Genomic DNA, 15571 nt, shown 5'->3' with positions numbered 1-15571 from the left:
CCTAAGTCATGGTAGAATTTGATGCCACGCTATGAAGTCGGTCACATCTGTCATCACATATGCTGTGAACTGTGTGAGGAATCATCTGTACTTTCCCTCTCTTCTCCTTTCTTCCACTCTTCTTAGGAATTGCAATTATCTGAATCCACAGTCAGTATTTTGTGTATATATGCAATGTATGTGACTGCGTCTGTATCATAATATAGCATGAAAATTATTCTGCTTATTGCCGTTTAGTCAAATTTCCAACCCAGCGGCACAAAATATATGAGGTTGCCATAAATGTATGAGGTCCTCTGAGAAAGCTGTGAACAAAAACAGTTAAAATTTAATATTTTCATCCCCCTGCTCAGGTGGCAGATTAGAGCCCAGTGTAGGTCAACTAACGTGCACCAATATACTGGTATAATCTGAATTATAAACTCATATAATCAATCTTATGTTTTGTGATGTGGAAATTAAAATTTCAAAAAGTGTTATCACAAACAGCTTCTTACTTAATTACTTAGTTACTCTTAATTTGAGAGTAGAAACTACGTCTGGTTGCCATCATGCATATCCAGCAAAGAATTGGCTGACCAAATCCTTCCTAGATATGTAAAAATCACACTAGAAAATTTACTGTTTAATCAGTTAATTTAAATTTAATCCTAGTCTTTCATACAAGATTGAGATTGTACCTTGATTAGAGTGGACTCTGCTATCCTCAAAACACATAAACCTGCTCTTTGCTTTTTATTATACAGGGTTAATCTCAAAACATGTGTCAAACTAATTAAATATTTTGAATATGTATAATACAAATAAAAAACAAAAAGCACAAGACATAGAATAACACGTAAGGCTCACAAAATGTAAAACCTATAAAGGGAAAAAAAATCAAGTAATATAAAAAATTATATATGAATAGGATTTAGGATCCTCAACAATTAAGTGTGCAGTATTTGCCAGGATAAAACCATTACTGGACAATAACATGGACAGTGGCAGTGAGGTTGGATCTAATGTATTGAAAAAGCAGAGTTAGTTATTGGATATTAGCTAGCAAAGAGGTAATGATCTGCTCCCCTCCAAAGTCAGCACAGACATTAACTAGAACCAAACTGCATCAGTGATTGTACAGATTACCTCAGCTCTGCAATTATGTACTTACAATGGTGTGATGATAATGTCATCACTTCATTCACTTGTGTAGGTCGATAAGAGAAGGTCAGAGTGTAGGGTCAAGTACAGCATATTGAATCAGCAGCTGTGGAGACTCAGTGCTCAGAGAAACCTCAGCAGGTGAACTTGCAGCTGGACAGCGAAGGACAGCCTTTTTTATCCACAAGGTCACTATACTGCCCCTTAATACTATAGGGACTAAATGGGGGAAAGGTCAGTTTTGGTTTTAGTAGAGAGACCAGATACAGAGTGATGTGATGTAAGGGGATTCAAATGAGAGCTGCAATAATCCAGATTTCTGTCGTCATGGGATCAGTGCTGCTGTTGGCTCTGTTTGGTCAGCCAGCCCTGCTGAGCCCTGTCAGACCCTTCTCTGTCCTTGCTGTCTCTTACGATCTCTGGCTTCACCCCAAGGGACAGTAAAATTAGTACTCAGCACATCATAGCGAAATGACTGAGGCAATGTATCTACAAGCTGCCATCTTTGGCATTGATTTATTTCTCTAAGATCTGACCTTTCATAAGATAAATAAAAGCATGACAGTTCTCTCAATGAGCCATTTGTACGTACTGATGAAATGTGAACATCACCATTGAAAACATAATCCCATATTTACTATGTAAGTCACAACGCACTCTCAATATTTTTTGATAACATTTTGGATTTTCGCATCTTTACTGCAGACATACACAACATTAAGTAAATTAAAGGTTGTTTTGATTGCAAATCAAATTATTTTTGTACACATGAGAGATACAAAGTAGATCTCCAGTCGTACCAAGTTGTCACAAACCGGGCTGCACGGCCATGAGAAAAAGAATAACTTAACAGGAAAACTTTAGCTAACCAGTGTAGCTGATGACCCTCTGCCCCCCCCCCCCCCCCCCAGTCAACAATTTTGGTTTGCACTTAGTTTAATTACTCATGAGCTTTTTTCTGCATATTGTCTCATCCATTTCACTTGAGAGCATGAAAGCATTAACGCCTCATTGCTACAGCCAAGAAGCCATCAAAATCTGCAGGCAAATGGGTGGTGTGTTGAAGCCACATCTACAGTTTACCTTTCCTTTATGTTGTATGGTACCATAGATTTGTGGTGTTTTTTCTGGGATCCATGTTTCTGCAATCTGTATAGTCTGCAGTCTTCTTTTACTTAAGTCATTTTATATTTTGTGCCCTGTATATTTTATTGATTATCCTGCTAGATTTGCCTGTAATTTTATATTCCACTCAGGTTTATGCATGTTGATTTTATGTTTATATTAATGCTATAAACTATACTATACAGTATAGTATAAACTATGAATACATTTTTATAAATACAATTATTACTGTAGACCAGTGACTTCAGTGAAATGTATGATACATTGGTTTCTTTTAATTGGGTGACGTTGCTCTCCATTAATTTGCACATATAGTACTACACAATTCAGTTGTCCCCTTTTAATTTCCTTGCATATTGCTTCTTCACTCCTAAAATATTGTGCATTTCTGTGTACTCCTGTATTAATACAAAGAACAAGACTGGACAGACCGCAGTTTTGTTCTGCCTACAAATAATGAAATTGCTGGAAATGTGGCTTGGATATGGACATTTTGGCAAGACTTGGATCTCAAAATGCGTTACGACAAAAGCTCTTCATAACCACAAAACCCAACTGGCATCCATGGCTGCCTGCCAGTGATTATCATTTTACTTTACATTTACTATAAATCCATTACAACAATTATTATATTAAACAAAAAATTAATGAAACAAAAATGAACAAAAAGTAAATATCTTCAGATTTGGGGGTTTGAAGACTTCACCTTGTACTCTTGGAAATTTTGAGAGCCATTTTTGGTTGTTTTGTGACATTTTATAGACCCTAAGGATTAATCTGTTAATTGAGAAAATAAACGGCAGACTAATCAATTGTAAAAATAATCGTTAATCCTAGTTGCAACCCAAAACATTGGCTTACATACTTGCACCTGTCACAGAGAGTGAAAACCATTTTCACAGCTGGCATATTGGCCAATAAGCAGCTTTTTAGCCCTGTTAGCAGCTCTCTCTACATTAATACAATCAGATGACTATGAAAAATTAAAAAAATGTCTTTTTTATTCTGTGTTCCCTTTTTTTAGTTTTAGTTTGACTCATATTCACAAAACAATCCTAAACCCTAAATCATCATCATATTTTATCTGAACGTTTTGTGATTTTCCCCCTTCAAGGGGTTTTAGTGAGTCTTGATAGTTAATAATCATAAAATGACATGAAATCCCATCTTCTTAACTGCTTACTTGATCTTGAAGTATTATCCAGTTTGTTATGTTTTGGCCCGTTGGGGATTTACAGAGATAGAAGAGAAAGAGCGAAAAAAGAGATTTATTTAAGCAGAGACGACTGTGATCAGGTCTACTCTTGGAACATGAACTCTTTAAACCAGGGCAAACCGAACAAACGCAATGTGGTGACGCCAAACCTGAACAGATAAATGTTCTCCCACCTTGTCTGGTATAACACTGAGCCGAAGCCAGCCTAATTTCTAAACCCAGGCACTGACTGTGTTCCTGCTTGGCACAGTTTCCACCGAGCAATGTGAGCGAGATTTCCCCAAAGAAATCTAGGTTTAGCAATCCGCAATCTTAAAATAGCTTTGAATCATACATTATTACATAGCAGGCCTGCCTCCTCTGTCAAACTGCACTTGCTGCTGTGATTATTGTCTCCTTGTTTTCTACAACCTTCCACACAGAAATGATTCCCCAACCTCATTAGCATACCTTTATAGTTGATATGAAGAGACTCACAAGACAGGCTTTTCTGTCTCTCAAAAGTTAAATGCACTTAAAAAAAAGAAAAAAAACGTTGTAGATTATGCAACACACATGAATAGATATTGTCATGTTTTGAAGTTTGAATGTATAAAAGAACAGTTGCTGGGGAATACGGAATACATACAGAGCTGCTTTTGTAACATGAGGGCATGTATTATGTGTGAGTGTGTGTGAGTGGAGTGACAGTGGAGGTGGGCAGATTTCAATCTTCCAGCCTGACTCAGGGTGTTTCCCTTGGGTTCAGTAAAGCATAAAGGATGCTGGGAGGTGTGACACCCCCCCCTGAACCTGCCACTGCTTCAAGAGGATTGATGTGACAATTTCACACACACACACGCACGCACAAATGCACACACCACACTCAGGCAGTCAGATGCAACAAACTAGGGCCACCGTGTCAACTGTTAGAACACACTGTCCTACAGGTCCGAGACACAAATACACACACACACATTTGTGCACACACAGATGTCAGTGCAACATGGGACTGGGCTGATAATCAAAACCAAGCCTCTTTGTGTCTGTCTGTCTGTCTTTTGTTCTTGTCAGGAGAGGCGCTGCTGCTCTGTGTGACCGAGCAGGCCCTGTCTGCGTGATTAATCCTCAGCCGGTCAGCTGGCCAGCAGTGATACTGAAACCAAACAAAAACTCACACAGAGCTTAGCGGCGTGCATGCTCTCATGGTCCGTTTCAGGATGTGCAGACGCGTGCAGGTTGTAAAGCAAAGAAGAGTAAATTATTCATCCCTGTTGTGTTTTTCAGGGGCAAACATTGACACATGGGGAACCTGAGCACCAAGCATGCTTTGTTTTCAATTTACAGTTAATTACAGTCAACACTTTGGCCTGTTGTTTTCGAGGCAATTCAGTCACAAATGCGTGTAGCCTAAGCGTCCATGTATAGATGTGGAAAATGGCAGGCCAGTGCTGATGGAGTGTGCGCTACAGTGAGTGTGTGTTTGTGTGTACTCACTTGTGTGACGTGAAACCTGATGAATATTTTCCGCCTGTTTTCCCCGAGGGGTTGTGTGATTGACCGAACCTAGAAGTTATTTCATGTGCCTGCCACCAAACTGCATTAGCGGGCCCAGCCGTTACCGCTCAACCTGTCTGTCTCTCAACAAGATAAGGGGATATTTCCCAGCCCAATATTGCTTGCTCTGTTCTGCGCTGTCACTGAATACAATGACCATCACCACATTCAATGAATATTATTAGCATTTTTCTCAGGATCCTGTCAATGTGGAAGACAGCTTTGTGGGAGAAGAAGTACATTCTGTTTTTGCTGTGGTCTGATATCTGAGTTGATACTGTGGTGTATTGTCCAGCCTAAATGCAATTTTGGACAGCTGTCGAACGTCCATTATCGCCAGTCATTAACAACAAGTCACCTGGCTCAGTAGTTTCAAGCTGCTGCCATTTTTTTTTTCAATTTGAAAGGACCTGACAGAGGTTAAGAGAATGAAGGCAGCTGAGGAATAACTGCTGTTGATTAAAAGTTGACAAAGAATGAGGATTAGAGGCTGGAGGAGACAGCTGTTTCTGGAGAGGGGTCAATAAGAAGCAGGAGTCTAACTGAGGGATCAGGTGGACCATTGTGTCAGTCAGGGAGCAATTCTCACCTTCATCTCTCCAGACTTTAAGTGACAATTCAGGAGGAATGACAGTTCAGTGTAGTAGACCAGAATGGGTTAGGGTTATTGTCCATTCTGCTCCGTGGCTGTTTGCTGAGGTCCATACAGTATAAAATGGCTACTGTTCATCCTGTGACATTTCTTTATGTGGTTTTACTCATTTAAGGGTTGGAAATAATGCAGTGGGAGCCACAAAATACAATTAATATTTTCACTTAAGATGAAAATCTAAGTGCCAAATCGATGACAATAATACAAAGTCTGTTCTGGAATTTCACAATTAGTCTAATTAGCCTCACCTGAATGTGAAGTTCATTAATTCATACATCTGCCATACGATGTAATGTCACCACTGATTTTTGCAAAACGTTGGGATTTGATGCATCAGGTCATTTCTGACCAAAATCCTAAGCCAATGATTTGCACATCACAGCATCAAGTCTGCGATTCCTGCTAGAAACAAATAAATGAACAGTACTGTGGCTTTTTTAAGGTGCAGTAAGTAAGAACTCCTACACTTAAGTATAGTCAACTTACAATGTATAGTGTGTAGTCACAAGTTACTGATGATAGCGAAGTATAAAAACAAAATACTTTACTCAAATATCTCTTTTCCTCATTAAAACTCGGGTCATACAACTCAATGAATGCTTACTATCTAAATGATCAATAATAAAGTTTTATAAAAAAATTACTTTTTGCTTGTCAGATCATTTTTCAATCTCACTTCTCATTTCCTGAGATTTATGCACTCTGTCCTGTTTTTGTCGGGACAAAAAATGACTAATCCCCTTTTGAACAAAAATAAATAGTGGACCTTTTTTTGTCCTGCATGTTCTCATTCCATATTTTATCAGCAGACAGAAGAAACAACCATAGTTTCTAATTAGCGGCATCTCCATAATCTTTATTATCTCTCTCCTTTTATTATATGGCCATTGGATTAATACCCATTTATTTTGTTGTCAGATTTCAGCCTGGTTGGGAGAGAGTGGTGTGGGAGGATTTCTCATTAAATCCAAAACAAAAATGTTTTTCATGCTGCTAACGTGTGTGCAGTGGTGGCAGTCCCAACAATGAATGGATATTAGTGTGATGTCAAGGCTGCTTTTACTGTTTTTCCCCAAGTTCATAATTTACATATTGAAATAACTTAATGCTTTTTCTCGCTCTCTCCCACTCATTCCCTCTCATCAGTAACCAAACCAGTTGACAGCTTCAATTAAACCCTGTGAAATCACCCCAGTATCTGTCTCCCTCTGGGGCCATTTAGCTGTGTTTAGCTCTCTGCAAGCTGGGCTTGTCGCCAGGCAAACTTTAGAGACTGTTTCATGTTCCTTCTTAAAATGTAGGCCAGCCTAGCCCCATGTGCCACCTGGCCAGCCTCAGAGCCCACTAACTGAAGTATGTGTTCACACTCTTGAGCTAACCTGGGTGATAGTTTGCTCTGGTTGTTTTTAGTGGTTACATGCAACAAGTGTGAAAAGGGCACAGTGTATATTATTCTCCTGCTGTTAAATATTATTAGAATAATTTCTTTATTTAGCTGATATGCTTGTTGACTCAAAGGCCAACTGATAAAAAACACTGCATTGCCTTGCGTCTTGTTTAAAGTTGAACTTAAACACACCGCAAAGGCTAAAGTCAACAGCTGTGAATCCTGGGAATCAAATAACCTGTCTGTATCCACAGTCCAAGCAAGAGGTTTGACTGGTGCTCTTTTAATTTTAATTTTGTTGCGCCCTCATCTTCTCTTCATCATACTAATATTCACGTAACGGTAGTTGATGGACATTTAATTAGCATTTTCTTTCGCAAGTTTTCTTGAAATTCGGTTAAGAATTTGTGCTACATTTAGATGGAAACCTGACCAGTGTCTGGTACATGCAGAGTTTCAAATATGAATACAGCAGAACAGATATCTTGTCACGAACAGATGACTGAATTCAATTGAATTTACATTTTTGGAGAAGATCCTATCATGTTTTCTGTGCGTATTTTATTTCTCATCGTAATCCATACAATAACCATCTGCAGTTAATTACCACTGTATTGCAATGAAGGTAAGATAAAAAATACGGTCTTGTTCTTTTCAAATTGTATGACTATTCTACATTATTTGACTATTCTACATACGAAGAGGATTGTTGACAATCTGGGAATTAAATAGTTTCCTATTAATCTTCATATTGCAACATGAACGTGATCCCGTTAATGATCCACAAATAAATTAGGAATTTTGAAATAACAAGCTTTTTTTTGTGGGAACACCACTATATAATTTAACAATCTCTATCACATCATGTTGGTATTCATAGCCACACGTCTACCTGCATTGTAATTAAAAAAGTAGAGCTCCAGGCGACTCTTTGGCCAGACTCAGAGACAGAACCTGAGGCAATTATTAGCGGAGAGAGAAGTTTTAATTGATCTATGATTTTTTTCACGGAACAGTGTGACCTGTTTTCGATGCATCCGTCTTCAACACGCCTGTTGATTTGCAGTAGAAACTGTAGAATGATTAATCAAAACGGCAAGTTTGATGATGTTTTCTGTGGTTATTTTGCAACCATCTGATGCTGCAAAGTTTTAACCAGCAGATTTGCCATGTGTAATTGTGACTTGACAGTGTTCAACATCACTCCAATTAGAGACTACAGATGGAACCGATACCTGCTGCCTTCAGATGGCTTTGAACAGAGTCACCAGAGCAAAGGAAAGGCCTTCAGTATACTGTCATGAATTGCAGAACTTGTAAGAATCATTCATTAATCTTTTGTCAGTCTGGCTGGCATTAGTGCCATAATCGGAATTTTTGTCTGCATGATCACGTCAGCTGTGAATAAGAGTGGAAAGATAAACAAAACATGAAAGGGCGTGTAATTTCAGAGATGTTCATATGGGTGTGTTTTCACCAAATTTAGCTCTGAACAAGTACAGCCGAGGCTGATGGGAATGTCATTATCTGTGCAGGTATTTGGTCACAAAGGTTTGGACAAATTTGTTTTGCCTTGATGATGGTGGTAGAGGAATAGCCCGGAAACCAAAAGTTAACACAACACATCCTGAGGGGAACATCCGAACATGAATGTTTTTCACAGTAATCCATCCAATAGTTGTCGAGACATTTCACTCAAAACCACAAATGTCAACCTCATGGATCACCAAAGTCATGAAGCTTCATCTTCTGGGCACCATAAATGTCATAGAAAATTCAAGGCAATCCAGCCAACAGTTGTTAAGATACTTCAGCGTGGCTTAAAATAAACATTAACAAAAAAGTAAAAACAATTTTGGTATACATTTCTACCTTAATATCTGTATTGTCTTTAGTTTTATCCAGACCCAGATTTGATAGTGTCCTCTTTGTGTAAAAGTCTCCCCTTTAGTCTTGACTTGGATACCATTTTACAAAACTGTGAATCTGTATGGAGGCTTGTTGTTTGTGTCCCTCAAGCTAGAAAATGTGGTGCTCTGATGCTGGGCCACCCAAAACGAAAAATGTCCATCTGGTGGATTCATTCTGCCTTCATTTGTTGTGAGGGGGCACATTTCCTCATCACAGCTGACACCCCAAGTGTTGCTCTTTCTTATGTTTCCAAAACTGAGGCTATATTAGCACAGTAGCATTGTTTGAATAATGTGTGCCATGCATGTGTGTGTTGTTCTGTGGAAGGTTATTTGATGATTGGCTGAGACAATCCTCCTCTGAGAGACTGCGCTGGAAAACAAAGAGTTGTCATGGTAACAGTCAAGGGTGAAGGAGGAGGGTGTGTCTGTGGTGTGCTTCAAGTGGCGAGATGGGCATTGGCAGGCAGAATGGCGGGGGAGCGAGCGATGCGTTCTGTGGTCCTGTGCCATTCCTGCTGCTCACCAAGTCTCTGCTTTCCTTCTCTTCCTGTCTCCCACGTCGCTCTCTCTTGTTGTCGTCCTGAAGTGAGTGGGAGGCTGTAAAGAGAACAAACGCTGAATCTCAATGAGACAGCTGAGAGGAAACTAATTTTCTCGCTCTGTCTCTCTCTGATAGTGCCTTTATTCTTTATTTACAAGCAGCATGGTCAGGTTATTACACAATTTGTCAACATATGTTTAATGGTGTGGAAGTGTCGTGAGGGTGGTTTAATGTTATTGTATGCAGTTAAATGTTTACAAGATCATGTGATCAGAGCTGACCCTAATAAAGATGATGGATGGCAGCTGCATGAAAGGTAACAGAGATTATTTCATGGATCACAAAATTTTAAGTTTGACATACTTGGTATATCAGAAATTCAGATTTCTCCCCATAACATTTATACATCTCTTCAGTATATAGTCAGTCAGCCAGCCAAAATTTGAAACTAACAATTTTAGCACTGCTGGTCTTTGGAAAGATGAATATCAAGATGGTACAGTAGGAAGTGGGTATATTACAGTTATGCTGCCGCTAGCAGAAGAGAAGGTAGGATTGCGGCAGTGGTTTATAGTCGACCACTAGTCAAAAAGGCTTTTTCTGATTTGGTGCCATTTCTCCAACCACTGATGTAAACAGAAAATCAGTTTGATTCACAGGAAATCATTGTTTTTTCCACAGTACACAATATCCCCATTAGGAGATAAATTCAGCTCAGTCAGCCATCAAACCATCAACCACTGTGTTCCAGGTATCAGTGAAATCAATTTGCAAAACAGCTTAATATTATGAAATTATAACTATTTGAGGCTCAATGCAGATACCTCAAATTCACACAACTGGGATATTTTAGGAATATTTGGGATACTGTCACTGAAACGGTAGTGTCATTTGCATCAACATTTAAAAAACTGGTAAACTGGGGATTTTAAAATGTTTTTTTGATAACAGTTAATTTCAGATGTCGGTCCTTGTGCTTTGATCTGTTTGGCAGTAATTGAAAATGAGATTTTAATTTATATAAGAGGTACTTACATGCTGCTAACATCATCATTTTACCATAGTTGCAAGGGTCTGGAGCCTCTCCCAGCATGCCTTGGGTTAGAAGCAGAGCCGTCGTGATTTCACTACAGCCACAGCTGCTATGTTTAGTGACTTACACCATTCAATGCTTATATGACGTCTACCATGAATTTAAATCAGGCCTAAAGAAAGGGTAAATTTATTCTGCACTGATTAAATGCTGATTAAAGGCAGTTTAACTGAGTTTATCCTCCATTACATCCCTGTAGGTCCTTAAAGAACAGAGACATCTGGAACAGACATGTATTTATGTGGGCATTTGTGTGTGTAGTTTTTAAAAAATACCATTTTTAAGCAAAAAACTGTATGTTCTGTGCATATTTTTCTCTGCAAGTGTGTGTGTCTGTTCGTGCAAGATAGAGAAAGAGAGAGAGCACCAAGCAGAAAGCGCACTTCAATTGAAACAGTAATTTCCTCTGTGCTGTGTAGCAGCAGGTAGCCAGGTCTCCATCTTTAAAAGAAATGAAATGGAGAAGATTCTTTCTCCCCATTATCACTTTCTCTCTGGAAACTCACAGTGAACTCCTCCATATTCCATCCCTGCTTTTGACTTTAAAGTCAGCATACAGGTCTCATTTTTCCTTTCACTGTGAAAAATGAGCCACAAGCAGAGGTAAGACTTAACCCCATAGACTGAATGAAAATGTATTATGTAATCATTTAGACCACAATGTGTGCGCATATAGGCACCCACACAAATGCATGTAGTTTGTGCTCGTCTTATGCTTATTGGACACATTAAAAGTAGCTTAGGTCTGGTTCCTTTGTTAAGGAAATGACAGAGAATTTTTCTGGTAATCATTTTATATTTGTGATCAAGCATGTAAAATGCCAACAAGGTTTAATGTTTCCTGATTCTGTCAAAGAAGCAGAATCAGTTTGCCTTCAGTCAGTTAGAACAGCTGCACAAAACAAGTTGCATTTAGTAGGGTTATAATACTGTAGTTAGCTCTGTAGCGTCAGGACTTCATCTTTGCAGTAATTGGACAACAGTGTTGTGAAATATGAATTAAATAATGAATTCAGTTCCTTGGTAGGTTACATAACATTACTTTTTAATTGTGAACTGTTTAACCAAACTAAACTTATTACTTATAACTTTTTTTTTCATTATTTATGTTAAGAACCCGAACACCAGAGAAAGAGCAAAAGGAAGTGAAAGAGACAACATGATTTTGATGATGATGTTTTGCAGAAAGATCAACAGAATCAATTGCAGGGTAAAGAAATCTTAATGAAAACCGAACAGATACAATGCTATACAATACAGACAGAAACAATACAGACAGAGTGAGACAGTCATGGGTCAGTAACAGTATGTACAAGTTTTTAAATGATGGTTCTTGTTAGTACACAGCTGAGCCTGCAGCATCAATGTCAAAATGAGGCGTTGGACAAGGGCACAAAATAAGAAGCACAAAGTGTTTCTTTAATGCAAGAAAACAAAATACTGTTTTTACATGAACTTCCATCAGTGACTAAAATGATCAGAGCAGGAGTTTGTTTCAACACAAAACATGTTTGGATCTGGGATGTGAAAGAAGGTGGAATTAACATTACTGAGTATCACTTTAAAAAATTAAATCACATGATCCCCTTATGGAAACGTTTCCTGTCTGAATATCTTTTAGGTGAAGCTAGGGTGCGGCTAAATGGTTGAAAATAGTATCACAATATTAATAACGTACATTTTCTGATATTGATCTATCACAATATGCAAATGTTTGCAAAGCAGTCTTCAATAATCAAATTGATGTTTATTGCAATGAACTGTGTTCCACTGCTATGCATCAAAAATTCAAAAAAGTAAAGTAAGAACTTAAACTGCAGCTTAACAGCAGATGAAAATCTTGTTCTTGCTCATATCGCAGTGATGTACTGGTGTACTCCAGGGTGTGTCAGTACTAAGTGACATCAGAAATGTTGGGAGAGATGCAATAGACTTCAAACTATCAACCAGGGATGGCAGTGAAACGCTGCTTTTCAATCAGGTGTTGAGTTACCCTTTAAACTACTAATTTTAGTTTAGTAGTTTATTATTAGGGATGACGGTGAGGACATTTTCCCACACTTTGCTTTGTCATGTTTTCACCTCTCCACGTACGTGAGTGTTGGAGACCTCTCAGTTAAATACCTCAGTGATTTTGATCATTACTTTCCCACACCCTAAGAGAAATTAATTCATTCATATGCTAATGAAATCAATAGAGATTCTTATTTTTGTCTTATTGCATTTAAAGAAGACTTGAATAGCTAGGTTACAGTTTGGCTCATAATCTTCTTTTCTTTTCTTTCACAGTCTGCAGGGTAAACGACTCTGTCATCTATTCTGTCTTTCCTCTTCCCTGTTGAAGCCTGACTAATTCACTGGTGTGAACAGAGGTCATAACTTAGAATTCAAGTCAGAGAGACATTAGTATTCCCGAGGCCCACACTCTGACCGAGCCATCTGCTGCTTTCGGACTGCTTCTCTCGCCCTCCGTCCTCCCCTCAGCCCTGCTTTTAAGCACATACACACACACTTTGAAGACATGTGTCTGTCAAGCAAAGGGAGTGTTTGAGGATAATTCAAAGCTTTATCTTACTGTAGATGAAGTGTTTTCGTGGCAGACATGAATAGGTCTGTCTGTGGAGACTGGCCTGCACAAGTGGTCCCCAGCTGCAACTCAAAATTGGGATACTACAGGCAGGCCGGCTAGTATGCTGCTGTTAGTACTGTCGGTGTGTCTGTGTGTCAAGCCTTTTTTAGTGATGGAGGTAACAGTTTGAATCAGTGCCTACATTTCAGCGCATTTATGTGGGAGACAGATACTTTGTGTGTGTGTGTGTGTGTGTGTGTGTGTGTGTGTGTGTGTGTGTGTGTGTGTGTGTGTGTTTGTGTGCAGGTGGGATGTAGAAAGAAGTGTACAGTGATGGAGCCAGCTGGATTCTTACTTCTTTTTGCACCAATCATTGATTCATTTTCTTTAGCCACTCCATTTTTATTCAGGCTCCCATGGCGCCGGAGCATATCCCTGCATACATTAGACAGAAAGCAGAGAAAACAACCTGTCCAGGAGAGACTAACTCAGATATACAATCTTTTAAACTCACGTGTGGCTACGGGTAATCTAGAGATCTTGTAGGAGGAATCCAGAATATAAGAATATAACCTCTTCACGAAGGACTTAATTTGACGCATTAGAGTTGTGGAAGTAGGGGTGTCCTAGTGGCCTAGGGTTCAAGATGCAGACCATATAATCGTAATGTCCTCTAAAAATAAATATGGTTGTTGGCAGTGAAACAAAAAAGGAACCTGACAAAGTGCTCATGAGCAAGGCAGTGAGCTTCCAGTCAGTTGTTAAAGGTGTTCAGCGCCTGTGAATGTACTAGTCAGCTGTATGCGTGTAAACTTTCCTTCCCCTGCATTTTAAGTAGCTGCTATGAAACAAATGTTCTCCTGATCTACTTTCCAAGTAAAATTAAGAATACTTTGTTGAGCAGTAGGCAGCATTTACAGTGGAGTTCATATAGAAATGTATTAGTATTCAAGAGAGGGTGATTGTGCTCATACAGTTAGTTAAAGTGGGGGTTATGGATTGGTTGGTAAGTGGACAAACAGATAAGTAAATTGAAAGCTCATAAAAATGCAGGTACAAAGTAGCCTCATGACATGTAGACATCCTGTGTGTATAAGCATATTTATACTATATATCATAATTCATACTAAATCTGTCCTAATGGTACTATACAGGTTGGATAGATCCCCTCTGTGTCTTGATGATGGCATTACCGTTCACGTACAAATGCATGCAAATTCAATAAACACAGTAAAATCTGAAACACATGGCAGACAAAGCAGATTTGGGAAAAGCCACCTGGTTACAGACTTACAGGATTTTCACATTTACATAGCAGTTGTAAAAATATACTCTGGGAAAAATGTAAAAAATCAAAAACATGATATGAAACATAAATACGGCAACAGTTAGACAACCCCACTCCAGGGCTTGTGGAGCTACAAAGCCAACAAAGAGGAGGTCAAAGGGTATCAGTCCTCAGGGGATGCAGTTACCCATAGTTACCAATCCTTACCCACAGCTCTAGGGAATTGGACGAGGCGGGGTTAGGTCTCTACAGGAGGATGCTGGGATATAATATGGAAGTAGAAGGAGGGTGGAGTCAAGGAGGTGCATGCTGTGTAGCAGCTGGTGGGGGAAGGGAGGAGCGAAAAGAGATGGGAGGGAGGGAGGGAGGATAGGCCGTTGTTACTGCAGATCCCAGTGCTATTGTATACCACATCTCAGCTCAGGACCTCAGGTAAGAGATATAGTCAATGTAATGTTTCCTAGATGTTAACAAGCTGAGGTCACTTTTAGGTCATTGACAAAAGTTTGGAGTGAAAACCTTCCATGTTTTAAATTATTAACAAAATTTCTTCACTAGATGTACATGTTGCTATATTTCATCAGGTGCAGAGAACATGTGTGTCCTTGTATCTGTGTGTACATTTACAAATACTGTGTGATCAGTAACCGCCATGGAAGTGCTGTTATTTACTGTATTTATAACATTTCTGTGCCACACAGCAGCAAGAGCCAGTCAGCCCAGTACATGTGCTTTGTGTGCGCATGTAATCTTAGTCCTCTGTCTTGGCTACCTGTGGAACAACCAGCTGTGTGCATGTGTGTCTGCGTATCTTTATTTGTGTGTTTGTGTTTGAGATGGGATGTGTTTGTGCCAGGTTGTGCAAAACTAATTAACCAGCGTAATCACTGGTGGTGGAAAATGTAATTATGGTGAAGGAAAATGGGGGAAAGCAGCAACAACACCCCTCTGAGGGCAGTTGTTCATGGCAACTGGATGGCACAACAGAGTGGGGATGGCGACGAAGTGGATGACAGGGCACAAACAGAAAGACAAATACAGAACACATACTTTGAACTTTTTCAGTTGGTTGTGAAAATGCAGTACAACTAATAGTAATGTGCTCTCC

The sequence above is a fragment of the Enoplosus armatus genome, chromosome 1 (genome assembly GCF_043641665.1).
Source record: "Enoplosus armatus isolate fEnoArm2 chromosome 1, fEnoArm2.hap1, whole genome shotgun sequence".
Lineage (NCBI taxonomy): Eukaryota > Metazoa > Chordata > Actinopteri > Centrarchiformes > Enoplosidae > Enoplosus > Enoplosus armatus.
This window is presented reverse-complemented; position numbering follows the sequence as displayed.